Raw genomic sequence first — 18,236 nt, 5'->3', positions numbered from 1 at the left:
ATGGGCCACTTTTTTCTCTAAAATATTCACCAAAAATACAAATTTCACTGGAATCCGATGGGGACTGCTGTGTCTCGTTCAGCCAGTATAGGAGCACATTTGGGAGCGATTTCGAGTCAATCGGTCCAAAGACCTGGAAGCTATTGAAAAAATGGGCCACTTTTTTCTTTAAAATATTCACCAAAAATACAAATTTCACCGGAATCCGATGGGGACTGCTGTGTCTCATTCAGCGAGTAGAGGACCACATTCGTGACGAATTTCGAGTCAATCGGTCAAAAGACGACCGTAACCCTAACCCTAGCTCCATAACCCTAACCCTAACCCTAACGCTAATGCCAGCCTTAAGGCAGTCTCATGAAACATTGTCTCTTTTCACTAAAATATTCACCAAAAATACAAATTTCACCGGAATCCGATGGGGACTGCTGTGTCTCGTTCAGCCAGTATAGGAGCCCAATTGGGAGCGATTTCGAGTCAATCGGTCCAAAGACCTGGAAGCTATTGAAAAAATGGACCACTTTTTTCTTTAAAATATTCACCAAAAATACAAATTTCACCGGAATCCGATGGGGACTGCTGTGTCTCATTCAGCGAGTAGAGGACCACATTCGTGACGAATTTCGAGTCAATCGGTCAAAAGACGACCGTAACCCTAACCCTAGCTCCATAACCCTAACCCTAACCCTAGCTCCATAACCCTAACCCTAACCCTAACCCTAATGCCAGCCTTAAGGCAGTCTCATGAAACATTGTCTCTTTTCACTAAAATATTCACCAAAAATACAAATTTCACCGGAATCCGATGGGGACTGCTGTGTCTCGTTCAGCCAGTATAGGAGCACATTTGGGAGCGATTTCGAGTCAATCGGTCCAAAGACCTGGAAGCTATTGAAAAAATGGGCCACTTTTTTCTTTAAAATATTCACCAAAAATACAAATTTCACCGGAATCCGATGGGGACTGCTGTGTCTCGTTCAGCCAGTATAGGAGCACATTTGGGAGCGATTTCGAGTCAATCGGTCCAAAGACCTGGAAGCTATTGAAAAAATGGGACACTTTTTTCTTTAAAATATTCACCAAAAATACAAATTTCACCGGAATCCGATGGGGACTGCTGTGTCTCATTCAGCGAGTAGAGGACCACATTCGTGACGAATTTCGAGTCAATCGGTCAAAAGACGACCGTAACCCTAACCCTAGCTCCATAACCCTAACCCTAACCCTAGCTCCATAACCCTAACCCTAACCCTAACCCTAATGCCAGCCTTAAGGCAGTCTCATGAAACATTGTCTCTTTTCACTAAAATATTCACCAAAAATACAAATTTCACCGGAATCCGATGGGGACTGCTGTGTCTCGTTCAGCCAGTATAGGAGCCCATTTCGGAGCGATTTCGAGTCAATCGGTCCAAAGACCTGGAAGCTATTGAAAAAATGGGCCACTTTTTTCTTTAAAATATTCACCAAAAATACAAATTTCACCGGAATCCGATGGGGACTGCTGTGTCTCGTTCAGCCAGTATAGGAGCACATTTGGGAGCGATTTCGAGTCAATCGGTCCAAAGACCTGGAAGCTATTGAAAAAATGGGCCACTTTTTTCTCTAAAATATTCACCAAAAATACAAATTTCACCGGAATCCGATGGGGACTGCTGTGTCTCATTCAGCGAGTAGAGGACCACATTCGTGACGAATTTCGAGTCAATCGGTCAAAAGACGACCGTAACCCTAACCCTAGCTCCATAACCCTAACCCTAACCCTAACGCTAATGCCAGCCTTAAGGCAGTCTCATGAAACATTGTCTCTTTTCACTAAAATATTCACCAAAAATACAAATTTCACCGGAATCCGATGGGGACTGCTGTGTCTCGTTCAGCCAGTATAGGAGCCCATTTGGGAGCGATTTCGAGTCAATCGGTCCAAAGACCTGGAAGCTATTGAAAAAATGGGCCACTTTTTTCTTTAAAATATTCACCAAAAATACAAATTTCACCGGAATCCGATGGGGACTGCTGTGTCTCATTCAGCGAGTAGAGGACCACATTCGTGACGAATTTTGAGTCAATCGGTCAAAAGACGACCGTAACCCTAACCCTAGCTCCATAACCCTAACCCTAACCCTAACCCTAATGCCAGCCTTAAGGCAGTCTCATGAAACATTGTCTCTTTTCACTAAAATATTCACCAAAAATACAAATTTCACCGGAATCCGATGGGGACTGCTGTGTCTCGTTCAGCCAGTATAGGAGCACATTTGGGAGCGATTTCGAGTCAATCGGTCCAAAGACCTGGAAGCTATTGAAAAAATGGACCACTTTTTTCTTTAAAATATTCACCAAAAATACAAATTTCACCGGAATCCGATGGGGACTGCTGTGTCTCATTCAGCGAGTAGAGGACCACATTCGTGACGAATTTCGAGTCAATCGGTCAAAAGACGACCGTAACCCTAACCCTAGCTCCATAACCCTAACCCTAACCCTAACCCTAGCTCCATAACCCTAACCCTAACCCTAACCCTAATGCCAGCCTTAAGGCAGTCTCATGAAACATTGTCTCTTTTCACTAAAATATTCACCAAAAATACAAATTTCACCGGAATCCGATGGGGACTGCTGTGTCTCGTTCAGCCAGTATAGGAGCACATTTGGGAGCGATTTCGAGTCAATCGGTCCAAAGACCTGGAAGCTATTGAAAAAATGGGCCACTCTTTTCTTTAAAATATTCACCAAAAATACAAATTTCACCGGAATCCGATGGGGACTGCTGTGTCTCATTCAGCGAGTAGAGGACCACATTCGTGACGAATTTCGAGTCAATCGGTCAAAAGACGACCGTAACCCTAACCCTAGCTCCATAACCCTAACCCTATCCCTAACCCTAATGCCAGCCTTAAGGCAGTCTCATGAAACATTGTCTCTTTTCACTAAAATATTCACCAAAAATACAAATTTCACCGGAATCCGATGGGGACTGCTGTGTCTCGTTCAGCCAGTATAGGAGCCCATTTGGGAGCGATTTCGAGTCAATCGGTCCAAAGACCTGGAAGCTATTGAAAAAATGGGCCACTTTTTTCTTTAAAATATTCACCAAAAATACAAATTTCACCGGAATCCGATGGGGACTGCTATGTCTCATTCAGCGAGTAGAGGACCACATTCGTGACGAATTTCGAGTCAATCGGTCAAAAGACGACCGTAAGCCTAACCCTAGCTCCATAACCCTAACCCTAACCCTAACCCTAATGCCAGCCTGAAGGCAGTCTCATGAAACATTGTCTCTTTTCACTAAAATATTCACCAAAAATACAAATTTCACCGGAATCCGATGGGGACTGCTGTGTCTCGTTCAGCCCGTATAGGAGCACATTTGGGAGCGATTTTGAGTCAATCGGTCCAAAGACCTGGAAGATATTGAAAAAATGGGCCACTTTTTTCTTTAAAATATTCACCAAAAATACAAATTTCACCGGAATCCGATGGGGACTGCTGTGTCTCGTTCAGCCAGTATAGGAGCACATTTGGGAGCGATTTCGAGTCAATCGGTCCAAAGACCTGGAAGCTATTGAAAAAATGGGCCACTTTTTTTTTCAAAATATTCACCAAAAATACAAATTTCACCGGAATCTGATGGGGACTGCTGTGTCTCATTCAGCGAGTAGAGGACCACATTCGTGACGAATTTCGAGTCAATCGGTCAAAAGACGACCGTAACCCTAACCCTAGCTCCATAACCCTAACCCTAACCCTAACCCTAATGACAGCCTTAAGGCAGTCTCATGAAACATTGTCTCTTTTCACTAAAATATTCACCAAAAATACAAATTTCACCGGAATCCGATGGGGACTGCTGTGTCTCGTTCAGCCAGTATAGGAGCACATTTGGGAGCGATTTCGAGTCAATCGGTCCAAAGACCTGGAAGCTATTGAAAAAATGGGCCACTTTTTTCTTTAAAATATTCACCAAAAATACAAATTTCACCGGAATCCGATGGGGACTGCTGTGTCTCATTCAGCGAGTAGAGGACCACATTCGTGACGAATTTCGAGTCAATCGGTCAAAAGACGACCGTAACCCTAACCCTAGCTCCATAACCCTAACCCTAACCCTAATGCTAATGCCAGCCTTAAGGCAGTCTCATGAAACATTGTCTCTTTTCACTAAAATATTCACCAAAAATACAAATTTCACCGGAATCCGATGGGGACTGCTGTGTCTCGTTCAGCCAGTATAGGAGCACATTTGGGAGCGATTTCGAGTCAATCGGTCCAAAGACCTGGAAGCTATTGAAAAAATGGGCCACTTTTTTCTTTAAAATATTCACCAAAAATACAAATTTCACCGGAATCCGATGGGGACTGCTGTGTCTCATTCCGCGAGTAGAGGACCACATTCGTGACGAATTTCGAGTCAATCGGTCAAAAGACGACCGTAACCCTAACCCTAGCTCCATAACCCTAACCCTAACCCTAACCCTAATGCCAGCCTTAAGGCAGTCTCATGAAACATTGTCTCTTTTCACTAAAATATTCACCAAAAATACAAATTTCACCGGAATCCGATGGGGACTGCTGTGTCTCGTTCAGCCAGTATAGGAGCACATTTGGGAGCGATTTCGAGTCAATCGGTCCAAAGACCTGGAAGCTATTGAAAAAATGGGCCACTTTTTTCTTTAAAATATTCACCAAAAATACAAATTTCACCGGAATCCGATGGGGACTGCTGTGTCTCATTCAGCGAGTAGAGGACCACATTCGTGACGAATTTCGAGTCAATCGGTCAAAAGACGACCGTAACCCTAACCCTAGCTCCATAACCCTAACCCTAACCCTAACCCTAGCTCCATAACCCTAACCCTAACCCTAACCCTAATGCCAGCCTTAAGGCAGTCTCATGAAACATTGTCTCTTTTCACTAAAATATTCACCAAAAATACAAATTTCACCGGAATCCGATGGGGACTGCTGTGTCTCGTTCAGCCAGTATAGGAGCACATTTGGGAGCGATTTCGAGTCAATCGGTCCAAAGACCTGGAAGCTATTGAAAAAATGGGCCACTTTTTTCTTTAAAATATTCACCAAAAATACAAATTTCACCGGAATCCGATGGGGACTGCTGTGTCTCATTCAGCGAGTAGAGGACCACATTCGTGACGAATTTCGAGTCAATCGGTCAAAAGACGACCGTAACCCTAACCCTAGCTCCATAACCCTAACCCTAACCCTAGCCCTAATGCCAGCCTTAAGGCAGTCTCATGAAACATTGTCTCTTTTCACTAAAATATTCACCAAAAATACAAATTTCACCGGAATCCGATGGGGACTGCTGTGTCTCGTTCAGCCCGTATAGGAGCACATTTGGGAGCGATTTTGAGTCAATCGGTCCAAAGACCTGGAAGATATTGAAAAAATGGGCCACTTTTTTCTTTAAAATATTCACCAAAAATACAAATTTCACCGGAATCCGATGGGGACTGCTGTGTCTCGTTCAGCCAGTATAGGAGCACATTTGGGAGCGATTTCGAGTCAATCGGTCCAAAGACCTGGAAGCTATTGAAAAAATGGGCCACTTTTTTTTTCAAAATATTCACCAAAAATACAAATTTCACCGGAATCTGATGGGGACTGCTGTGTCTCATTCAGCGAGTAGAGGACCACATTCGTGACGAATTTCGAGTCAATCGGTCAAAAGACGACCGTAACCCTAACCCTAGCTCCATAACCCTAACCCTAACCCTAACCCTAGCTCCATAACCCTAACCCTAACCCTAACCCTAATGACAGCCTTAAGGCAGTCTCATGAAACATTGTCTCTTTTCACTAAAATATTCACCAAAAATACAAATTTCACCGGAATCCGATGGGGACTGCTGTGTCTCGTTCAGCCAGTATAGGAGCACATTTGGGAGCGATTTCGAGTCAATCGGTCCAAAGACCTGGAAGCTATTGAAAAAATGGGCCACTTTTTTCTTTAAAATATTCACCAAAAATACAAATTTCACCGGAATCCGATGGGGACTGCTGTGTCTCATTCAGCGAGTAGAGGACCACATTCGTGACGAATTTCGAGTCAATCGGTCAAAAGACGACCGTAACCCTAACCCTAGCTCCATAACCCTAACCCTAACCCTAATGCTAATGCCAGCCTTAAGGCAGTCTCATGAAACATTGTCTCTTTTCACTAAAATATTCACCAAAAATACAAATTTCACCGGAATCCGATGGGGACTGCTGTGTCTCGTTCAGCCAGTATAGGAGCCCATTTGGGAGCGATTTCGAGTCAATCGGTCCAAAGACCTGGAAGCTATTGAAAAAATGGGCCACTTTTTTCTTTAAAATATTCACCAAAAATACAAATTTCACCGGAATCCGATGGGGACTGCTGTGTCTCATTCAGCGAGTAGAGGACCACATTCGTGACGAATTTTGAGTCAATCGGTCAAAAGACGACCGTAACCCTAACCCTAGCTCCATAACCCTAACCCTAACCCTAACCCTAATGCCAGCCTTAAGGCAGTCTCATGAAACATTGTCTCTTTTCACTAAAATATTCACCAAAAATACAAATTTCACCGGAATCCGATGGGGACTGCTGTGTCTCGTTCAGCCAGTATAGGAGCACATTTGGGAGCGATTTCGAGTCAATCGGTCCAAAGACCTGGAAGCTATTGAAAAAATGGGCCACTTTTTTCTTTAAAATATTCACCAAAAATACAAATTTCACCGGAATCCGATGGGGACTGCTGTGTCTCATTCAGCGAGTAGAGGACCACATTCGTGACGAATTTCGAGTCAATCGGTCAAAAGACGACCGTAACCCTAACCCTAGCTCCATAACACTAACCCTAACCCTAACCCTAGCTCCATAACCCTAACCCTAACCCTAACCCTAATGCCAGCCTTAAGGCAGTCTCATGAAACATTGTCTCTTTTCACTAAAATATTCACCAAAAATACAAATTTCACCGGAATCCGATGGGGACTGCTGTGTCTCGTTCAGCCAGTATAGGAGCACATTTGGGAGCGATTTTGAGTCAATCGGTCCAAAGACCTGGAAGCTATTGAAAAAATGGGCCACTTTTTTCTTTAAAATATTCACCAAAAATACAAATTTCACCGGAATCCGATGGGGACTGCTGTGTCTCATTCCGCGAGTAGAGGACCACATTCGTGACGAATTTCGAGTCAATCGGTCAAAAGACGACCGTAACCCTAACCCTAGCTCCATAACCCTAACCCTAACCCTAACCCTAATGCCAGCCTTAAGGCAGTCTCATGAAACATTGTCTCTTTTCACTAAAATATTCACCAAAAATACAAATTTCACCGGAATCCGATGGGGACTGCTGTGTCTCGTTCAGCCAGTATAGGAGCACATTTGGGAGCGATTTCGAGTCAATCGGTCCAAAGACCTGGAAGCTATTGAAAAAATGGGCCACTTTTTTCTTTAAAATATTCACCAAAAATACAAATTTCACCGGAATCCGATGGGGACTGCTGTGTCTCATTCCGCGAGTAGAGGACCACATTCGTGACGAATTTCGAGTCAATCGGTCAAAAGACGACCGTAACCCTAACCCTAGCTCCATAACCCTAACCCTAACCCTAACCCTAATGCCAGCCTTAAGGCAGTCTCATGAAACATTGTCTCTTTTCACTAAAATATTCACCAAAAATACAAATTTCACCGGAATCCGATGGGGACTGCTGTGTCTCGTTCAGCCAGTATAGGAGCACATTTGGGAGCGATTTCGAGTCAATCGGTCCAAAGACCTGGAAGCTATTGAAAAAATGGGCCACTTTTTTCTTTAAAATATTCACCAAAAATACAAATTTCACCGGAATCCGATGGGGACTGCTGTGTCTCATTCAGCGAGTAGAGGACCACATTCGTGACGAATTTCGAGTCAATCGGTCAAAAGACGACCGTAACCCTAACCCTAGCTCCATAACCCTAACCCTAACCCTAACCCTAGCTCCATAACCCTAACCCTAACCCTAACCCTAATGCCAGCCTTAAGGCAGTCTCATGAAACATTGTCTCTTTTCACTAAAATATTCACCAAAAATACAAATTTCACCGGAATCCGATGGGGACTGCTGTGTCTCGTTCAGCCAGTATAGGAGCACATTTGGGAGCGATTTCGAGTCAATCGGTCCAAAGACCTGGAAGCTATTGAAAAAATGGCCACTTTTTTCTTTAAAATATTCACCAAAAATACAAATTTCACCGGAATCCGATGGGGACTGCTGTGTCTCATTCAGCGAGTAGAGGACCACATTCGTGACGAATTTCGAGTCAATCGGTCAAAAGACGACCGTAACCCTAACCCTAGCTCCATAACCCTAACCCTAACCCTAGCCCTAATGCCAGCCTTAAGGCAGTCTCATGAAACATTGTCTCTTTTCACTAAAATATTCACCAAAAATACAAATTTCACCGGAATCCGATGGGGACTGCTGTGTCTCGTTCAGCCAGTATAGGAGCACATTTGGGAGCGATTTTGAGTCAATCGGTCCAAAGACCTGGAAGCTATTGAAAAAATGGGCCACTTTTTTCTCTAAAATATTCACCAAAAATACAAATTTCACTGGAATCCGATGGGGACTGCTGTGTCTCATTCAGCGAGTAGAGGACCACATTCGTGACGAATTTCGAGTCAATCGGTCAAAAGACGACCGTAACCCTAACCCTAGCTCCATAACCCTAACCCTAACCCTAACCCTAGCTCCATAACCCTAACCCTAACCCTAACCCTAATGACAGCCTTAAGGCAGTCTCATGAAACATTGTCTCTTTTCACTAAAATATTCACCAAAAATACAAATTTCACCGGAATCCGATGGGGACTGCTGTGTCTCGTTCAGCCAGTATAGGAGCCCATTTGGGAGCGATTTCGAGTCAATCGGTCCAAAGACCTGGAAGCTATTGAAAAAATGGGCCACTTTTTTCTTTAAAATATTCACCAAAAATACAAATTTCACCGAATCCGATGGGGACTGCTGTGTCTCATTCAGCGAAGTAGAGGACCACATTCGTGACGAATTTCGAGTCAATCGGTCAAAAGACGACCGTAACCCTAACCCTAGCTCCATAACCCTAACCCTAACCCTAACCCTAATGCCAGCCTTAAGGCAGTCTCATGAAACATTGTCTCTTTTCACTAAAATATTCACCAAAAATACAAATTTCACCGGAATCCGATGGGGACTGCTGTGTCTCGTTCAGCCAGTATAGGAGCCCATTTGGGAGCGATTTCGAGTCAATCGGTCCAAAGACCTGGAAGCTATTGAAAAAATGGGCCACTTTTTTCTTTAAAATATTCACCAAAAATACAAATTTCACCGGAATCCGATGGGGACTGCTATGTCTCATTCAGCGAGTAGAGGACCACATTCGTGACGAATTTCGAGTCAATCGGTCAAAAGACGACCGTAAGCCTAACCCTAGCTCCATAACCCTAACCCTAACCCTAACCCTAATGCCAGCCTGAAGGCAGTCTCATGAAACATTGTCTCTTTTCACTAAAATATTCACCAAAAATACAAATTTCACCGGAATCCGATGGGGACTGCTGTGTCTCGTTCAGCCAGTATAGGAGCACATTTGGGAGCGATTTTGAGTCAATCGGTCCAAAGACCTGGAAGATATTGAAAAAATGGGCCACTTTTTTCTCTAAAATATTCACCAAAAATACAAATTTCACCGGAATCCGATGGGGACTGCTGTGTCTCGTTCAGCCAGTATAGGAGCACATTTGGGAGCGATTTCGAGTCAATCGGTCCAAAGACCTGGAAGCTATTGAAAAAATGGGCCACTTTTTTCTTTAAAATATTCACCAAAAATACAAATTTCACCGGAATCCGATGGGGACTGCTGTGTCTCATTCAGCGAGTAGAGGACCACATTCGTGACGAATTTCGAGTCAATCGGTCAAAAGACGACCGTAACCCTAACCCTAGCTCCATAACCCTAACCCTAACCCTAACCCTAGCTCCATAACCCTAACCCTAACCCTAACCCTAATGCCAGCCTTAAGGCAGTCTCATGAAACATTGTCTCTTTTCACTAAAATATTCACCAAAAATACAAATTTCACCGGAATCCGATGGGGACTGCTGTGTCTCGTTCAGCCAGTATAGGAGCCCATTTGGGAGCGATTTCGAGTCAATCGGTCCAAAGACCTGGAAGCTATTGAAAAAATTGGCCACTTTTTTCTTTAAAATATTCACCAAAAATACAAATTTCACCGGAATCCGATGGGGACTGCTGTGTCTCATTCAGCGAGTAGAGGACCACATTCGTGACGAATTTCGAGTCAATCGGTCAAAAGACGACCGTAACCCTAACCCTAGCTCCATAACCCTAACCCTAACCCTAACCCTAATGCCAGCCTTAAGGCAGTCTCATGAAACATTGTCTCTTTTCACTAAAATATTCACCAAAAATACAAATTTCACCGGAATCCGATGGGGACTGCTGTGTCTCGTTCAGCCAGTATAGGAGCACATTTGGGAGCGATTTCGAGTCAATCGGTCCAAAGACCTGGAAGCTATTGAAAAAATGGGCCACTTTTTTCTTTAAAATATTCACCAAAAATACAAATTTCACCGGAATCCGATGGGGACTGCTGTGTCTCATTCAGCGAGTAGAGGACCACATTCGTGACGAATTTCGAGTCAATCGGTCAAAAGACGACCGTAACCCTAACCCTAGCTCCATAACCCTAACCCTAACCCTAACCCTAGCTCCATAACCCTAACCCTAACCCTAACCCTAATGCCAGCCTTAAGGCAGTCTCATGAAACATTGTTTCTTTTCACTAAAATATTCACCAAAAATACAAATTTCACCGGAATCCGATGGGGACTGCTGTGTCTCGTTCAGCCAGTATAGGAGCCCATTTGGGAGCGATTTCGAGTCAATCGGTCCAAAGACCTGGAAGCTATTGAAAAAATGGGCCACTTTTTTCTTTAAAATATTCACCAAAAATACAAATTTCACCGGAATCCGATGGGGACTGCTGTGTCTCATTCAGCGAGTAGAGGACCACATTCGTGACGAATTTCGAGTCAATCGGTCAAAAGACGACCGTAACCCTAACCCTAGCTCCATAACCCTAACCCTAACCCTAACCCTAATGCCAGCCTTAAGGCAGTCACATGAAACATTGTCTCTTTTCACTAAAATATTCACCAAAAATACAAATTTCACCGGAATCCGATGGGGACTGCTGTGTCTCGTTCAGCCAGTATAGGAGCACATTTGGGAGCGATTTCGAGTCAATCGGTCCAAAGACCTGGAAGCTATTGAAAAAATGGGCCACTTTTTTCTTTAAAATATTCACCAAAAATACAAATTTCACCGGAATCCGATGGGGACTGCTGTGTCTCGTTCAGCCAGTAGCGGAGCACATTTGGGAGCGATTTCGAGTCAATCGGTCCAAAGACCTGGAAGCTATTGAAAAAATGGGACACTTTTTTCTTTAAAATATTCACCAAAAATACAAATTTCACCGGAATCCGATGGGGACTGCTGTGTCTCATTCAGCGAGTAGAGGACCACATTCGTGACGAATTTCGAGTCAATCGGTCAAAAGACGACCGTAACCCTAACCCTAGCTCCATAACCCTAACCCTAACCCTAACCCTAATGCCAGCCTTAAGGCAGTCTCATGAAACATTGTCTCTTTTCACTAAAATATTCACCAAAAATACAAATTTCACCGGAATCCGATGGGGACTGCTGTGTCTCGTTCAGCCAGTATAGGAGCACATTTGGGAGCGATTTCGAGTCAATCGGTCCAAAGACCTGGAAGCTATTGAAAAAATGGGCCACTTTTTTCTTTAAAATATTCACCAAAAATACAAATTTCACCGGAATCCGATGGGGACTGCTGTGTCTCATTCAGTGAGTAGAGGACCACATTCGTGACGAATTTCGAGTCAATCGGTCAAAAGACGACCGTAACCCTAACCCTAGCTCCATAACCCTAACCCTAACCCTAACCCTAGCTCCATAACCCTAACCCTAACCCTAACCCTAATGCCAGCCTTAAGGCAGTCTCATGAAACATTGTCTCTTTTCACTAAAATATTCACCAAAAATACAAATTTCACCGGAATCCGATGGGGAATGCTGTGTCTCGTTCAGCCAGTATAGGAGCACATTTGGGAGCGATTTTGAGTCAATCGGTCCAAAGACCTGGAAGCTATTGAAAAAATGGGCCACTTTTTTCTCTAAAATATTCACCAAAAATACAAATTTCACCGGAATCCGATGGGGACTGCTGTGTCTCATTCAGCGAGTAGAGGACCACATTCGTGACGAATTTCGAGTCAATCGGTCAAAAGACGACCGTAACCCTAACCCTAGCTCCATAACCCTAACCCTAACCCTAACCCTAATGCCAGCCTTAAGGCAGTCTCATGAAACATTGTCTCTTTTCACTAAAATATTCACCAAAAATACAAATTTCACCGGAATCCGATGGGGAATGCTGTGTCTCGTTCAGCCAGTATAGGAGCACATTTGGGAGCGATTTTGAGTCAATCGGTCCAAAGACCTGGAAGCTATTGAAAAAATGGGCCACTTTTTTCTCTAAAATATTCACCAAAAATACAAATTTCACCGGAATCCGATGGGGACTGCTGTGTCTCATTCAGCGAGTAGAGGACCACATTCGTGACGAATTTCGAGTCAATCGGTCAAAAGACGACCGTAACCCTAACCCTAGCTCCATAACCCTAACCCTAACCCTAACCCTAATGCCAGCCTTAAGGCAGTCTCATGAAACATTGTCTCTTTTCACTAAAATATTCACCAAAAATACAAATTTCACCGGAATCCGATGGGGAATGCTGTGTCTCGTTCAGCCAGTATAGGAGCACATTTGGGAGCGATTTCGAGTCAATCGGTCCAAAGACCTGGAAGCTATTGAAAAAATGGGCCACTTTTTTCTTTAAAATATTCACCAAAAATACAAATTTCACCGGAATCCGATGGGGACTGCTGTGTCTCATTCAGCGAGTAGAGGACCACATTCGTGACGAATTTCGAGTCAATCGGTCAAAAGACGACCGTAACCCTAACCCTAGCTCCATAACCCTAACCCTAACCCTAACCCTAATGCCAGCCTTAAGGCAGTCACATGAAACATTGTCTCTTTTCACTAAAATATTCACCAAAAATACAAATTTCACCGGAATCCGATGGGGACTGCTGTGTCTCGTTCAGCCAGTATAGGAGCACATTTGGGAGCGATTTCGAGTCAATCGGTCCAAAGACCTGGAAGCTATTGAAAAAATGGGCCACTTTTTTCTTTAAAATATTCACCAAAAATACAAATTTCACCGGAATCCGATGGGGACTGCTGTGTCTCATTCAGCGAGTAGAGGACCACATTCGTGACGAATTTCGAGTCAATCGGTCAAAAGACGACCGTAACCCTAACCCTAGCTCCATAACCCTAACCCTAACCCTAACCCTAGCTCCATAACCCTAACCCTAACCCTAACCCTAATGCCAGCCTTAAGGCAGTCTCATGAAACATTGTCTCTTTTCACTAAAATATTCACCAAAAATACAAATTTCACCGGAATCCGATGGGGAATGCTGTGTCTCGTTCAGCCAGTATAGGAGCACATTTGGGAGCGATTTTGAGTCAATCGGTCCAAAGACCTGGAAGCTATTGAAAAAATGGGCCACTTTTTTCTCTAAAATATTCACCAAAAATACAAATTTCACCGGAATCCGATGGGGACTGCTGTGTCTCATTCAGCGAGTAGAGGACCACATTCGTGACGAATTTCGAGTCAATCGGTCAAAAGACGACCGTAACCCTAACCCTAGCTCCATAACCCTAACCCTAACCCTAACCCTAATGCCAGCCTTAAGGCAGTCACATGAAACATTGTCTCTTTTCACTAAAATATTCACCAAAAATACAAATTTCACCGGAATCCGATGGGGACTGCTGTGTCTCGTTCAGCCAGTATAGGAGCACATTTGGGAGCGATTTCGAGTCAATCGGTCCAAAGACCTGGAAGCTATTGAAAAAATGGGCCACTTTTTTCTTTAAAATATTCACCAAAAATACAAATTTCACCGGAATCCGATGGGGACTGCTGTGTCTCATTCAGCGAGTAGAGGACCACATTCGTGACGAATTTCGAGTCAATCGGTCAAAAGACGACCGTAACCCTAACCCTAGCTCCATAACCCTAACCCTAACCCTAACCCTAGCTCCATAACCCTAACCCTAACCCTAACCCTAATGCCAGCCTTAAGGCAGTCTCATGAAACATTGTCTCTTTTCACTAAAATATTCACCAAAAATACAAATTTCACCGGAATCCGATGGGGACTGCTGTGTCTCGTTCAGCCAGTATAGGAGCCCATTTGGGAGCGATTTCGAGTCAATCGGTCCAAAGACCTGGAAGCTATTGAAAAAATTGGCCACTTTTTTCTTTAAAATATTCACCAAAAATACAAATTTCACCGGAATCCGATGGGGACTGCTGTGTCTCATTCAGCGAGTAGAGGACCACATTCGTGACGAATTTCGAGTCAATCGGTCAAAAGACGACCGTAACCCTAACCCTAGCTCCATAACCCTAACCCTAACCCTAACCCTAATGCCAGCCTTAAGGCAGTCTCATGAAACATTGTCTCTTTTCACTAAAATATTCACCAAAAATACAAATTTCACCGGAATCCGATGGGGACTGCTGTGTCTCGTTCAGCCAGTATAGGAGCACATTTGGGAGCGATTTCGAGTCAATCGGTCCAAAGACCTGGAAGCTATTGAAAAAATGGGCCACTTTTTTCTTTAAAATATTCACCAAAAATACAAATTTCACCGGAATCCGATGGGGACTGCTGTGTCTCATTCAGCGAGTAGAGGACCACATTCGTGACGAATTTCGAGTCAATCGGTCAAAAGACGACCGTAACCCTAACCCTAGCTCCATAACCCTAACCCTAACCCTAACCCTAGCTCCATAACCCTAACCCTAACCCTAACCCTAATGCCAGCCTTAAGGCAGTCTCATGAAACATTGTTTCTTTTCACTAAAATATTCACCAAAAATACAAATTTCACCGGAATCCGATGGGGACTGCTGTGTCTCGTTCAGCCAGTATAGGAGCCCATTTGGGAGCGATTTCGAGTCAATCGGTCCAAAGACCTGGAAGCTATTGAAAAAATGGGCCACTTTTTTCTTTAAAATATTCACCAAAAATACAAATTTCACCGGAATCCGATGGGGACTGCTGTGTCTCATTCAGCGAGTAGAGGACCACATTCGTGACGAATTTCGAGTCAATCGGTCAAAAGACGACCGTAACCCTAACCCTAGCTCCATAACCCTAACCCTAACCCTAACCCTAATGCCAGCCTTAAGGCAGTCTCATGAAACATTGTCTCTTTTCACTAAAATATTCACCAAAAATACAAATTTCACCGGAATCCGATGGGGAATGCTGTGTCTCGTTCAGCCAGTATAGGAGCACATTTGGGAGCGATTTCGAGTCAATCGGTCCAAAGACCTGGAAGCTATTGAAAAAATGGGCCACTTTTTTCTTTAAAATATTCACCAAAAATACAAATTTCACCGGAATCCGATGGGGACTGCTGTGTCTCATTCAGTGAGTAGAGGACCACATTCGTGACGAATTTCGAGTCAATCGGTCAAAAGACGACCGTAACCCTAACCCTAGCTCCATAACCCTAACCCTAACCCTAACCCTAGCTCCATAACCCTAACCCTAACCCTAACCCTAATGCCAGCCTTAAGGCAGTCTCATGAAACATTGTTTCTTTTCACTAAAATATTCACCAAAAATACAAATTTCACCGGAATCCGATGGGGACTGCTGTGTCTCGTTCAGCCAGTATAGGAGCCCATTTGGGAGCGATTTCGAGTCAATCGGTCCAAAGACCTGGAAGCTATTGAAAAAATGGGCCACTTTTTTCTTTAAAATATTCACCAAAAATACAAATTTCACCGGAATCCGATGGGGACTGCTGTGTCTCATTCAGCGAGTAGAGGACCACATTCGTGACGAATTTCGAGTCAATCGGTCAAAAGACGACCGTAACCCTAACCCTAGCTCCATAACCCTAACCCTAACCCTAACCCTAATGCCAGCCTTAAGGCAGTCACATGAAACATTGTCTCTTTTCACTAAAATATTCACCAAAAATACAAATTTCACCGGAATCCGATGGGGACTGCTGTGTCTCGTTCAGCCAGTATAGGAGCACATTTGGGAGCGATTTCGAGTCAATCGGTCCAAAGACCTGGAAGCTATTGAAAAAATGGGCCACTTTTTTCTTTAAAATATTCACCAAAAATACAAATTTCACCGGAATCCGATGGGGACTGCTGTGTCTCGTTCAGCCAGTAGCGGAGCACATTTGGGAGCGATTTCGAGTCAATCGGTCCAAAGACCTGGAAGCTATTGAAAAAATGGGACACTTTTTTCTTTAAAATATTCACCAAAAATACAAATTTCACCGGAATCCGATGGGGACTGCTGTGTCTCATTCAGCGAGTAGAGGACCACATTCGTGACGAATTTCGAGTCAATCGGTCAAAAGACGACCGTAACCCTAACCCTAGCTCCATAACCCTAACCCTAACCCTAACCCTAATGCCAGCCTTAAGGCAGTCTCATGAAACATTGTCTCTTTTCACTAAAATATTCACCAAAAATACAAATTTCACCGGAATCCGATGGGGACTGCTGTGTCTCGTTCAGCCAGTATAGGAGCACATTTGGGAGCGATTTCGAGTCAATCGGTCCAAAGACCTGGAAGCTATTGAAAAAATGGGCCACTTTTTTCTTTAAAATATTCACCAAAAATACAAATTTCACCGGAATCCGATGGGGACTGCTGTGTCTCATTCAGTGAGTAGAGGACCACATTCGTGACGAATTTCGAGTCAATCGGTCAAAAGACGACCGTAACCCTAACCCTAGCTCCATAACCCTAACCCTAACCCTAACCCTAGCTCCATAACCCTAACCCTAACCCTAACCCTAATGCCAGCCTTAAGGCAGTCTCATGAAACATTGTCTCTTTTCACTAAAATATTCACCAAAAATACAAATTTCACCGGAATCCGATGGGGAATGCTGTGTCTCGTTCAGCCAGTATAGGAGCACATTTGGGAGCGATTTTGAGTCAATCGGTCCAAAGACCTGGAAGCTATTGAAAAAATGGGCCACTTTTTTCTCTAAAATATTCACCAAAAATACAAATTTCACCGGAATCCGATGGGGACTGCTGTGTCTCATTCAGCGAGTAGAGGACCACATTCGTGACGAATTTCGAGTCAATCGGTCAAAAGACGACCGTAACCCTAACCCTAGCTCCATAACCCTAACCCTAACCCTAACCCTAATGCCAGCCTTAAGGCAGTCTCATGAAACATTGTCTCTTTTCACTAAAATATTCACCAAAAATACAAATTTCACCGGAATCCGATGGGGAATGCTGTGTCTCGTTCAGCCAGTATAGGAGCACATTTGGGAGCGATTTTGAGTCAATCGGTCCAAAGACCTGGAAGCTATTGAAAAAATGGGCCACTTTTTTCTCTAAAATATTCACCAAAAATACAAATTTCACCGGAATCCGATGGGGACTGCTGTGTCTCATTCAGCGAGTAGAGGACCACATTCGTGACGAATTTCGAGTCAATCGGTCAAAAGACGACCGTAACCCTAACCCTAGCTCCATAACCCTAACCCTAACCCTAACCCTAATGCCAGCCTTAAGGCAGTCTCATGAAACATTGTCTCTTTTCACTAAAATATTCACCAAAAATACAAATTTCACCGGAATCCGATGGGGAATGCTGTGTCTCGTTCAGCCAGTATAGGAGCACATTTGGGAGCGATTTCGAGTCAATCGGTCCAAAGACCTGGAAGCTATTGAAAAAATGGGCCACTTTTTTCTTTAAAATATTCACCAAAAATACAAATTTCACCGGAATCCGATGGGGACTGCTGTGTCTCATTCAGCGAGTAGAGGACCACATTCGTGACGAATTTCGAGTCAATCGGTCAAAAGACGACCGTAACCCTAACCCTAGCTCCATAACCCTAACCCTAACCCTAACCCTAATGCCAGCCTTAAGGCAGTCACATGAAACATTGTCTCTTTTCACTAAAATATTCACCAAAAATACAAATTTCACCGGAATCCGATGGGGACTGCTGTGTC

The sequence above is a fragment of the Pagrus major genome, chromosome 18 (assembly GCF_040436345.1).
Source record: "Pagrus major chromosome 18, Pma_NU_1.0".
NCBI lineage: Eukaryota > Metazoa > Chordata > Actinopteri > Spariformes > Sparidae > Pagrus > Pagrus major.
The sequence above is the reverse complement of the archived record's forward strand: the minus strand, read 5'-3'. Positions refer to the sequence as shown.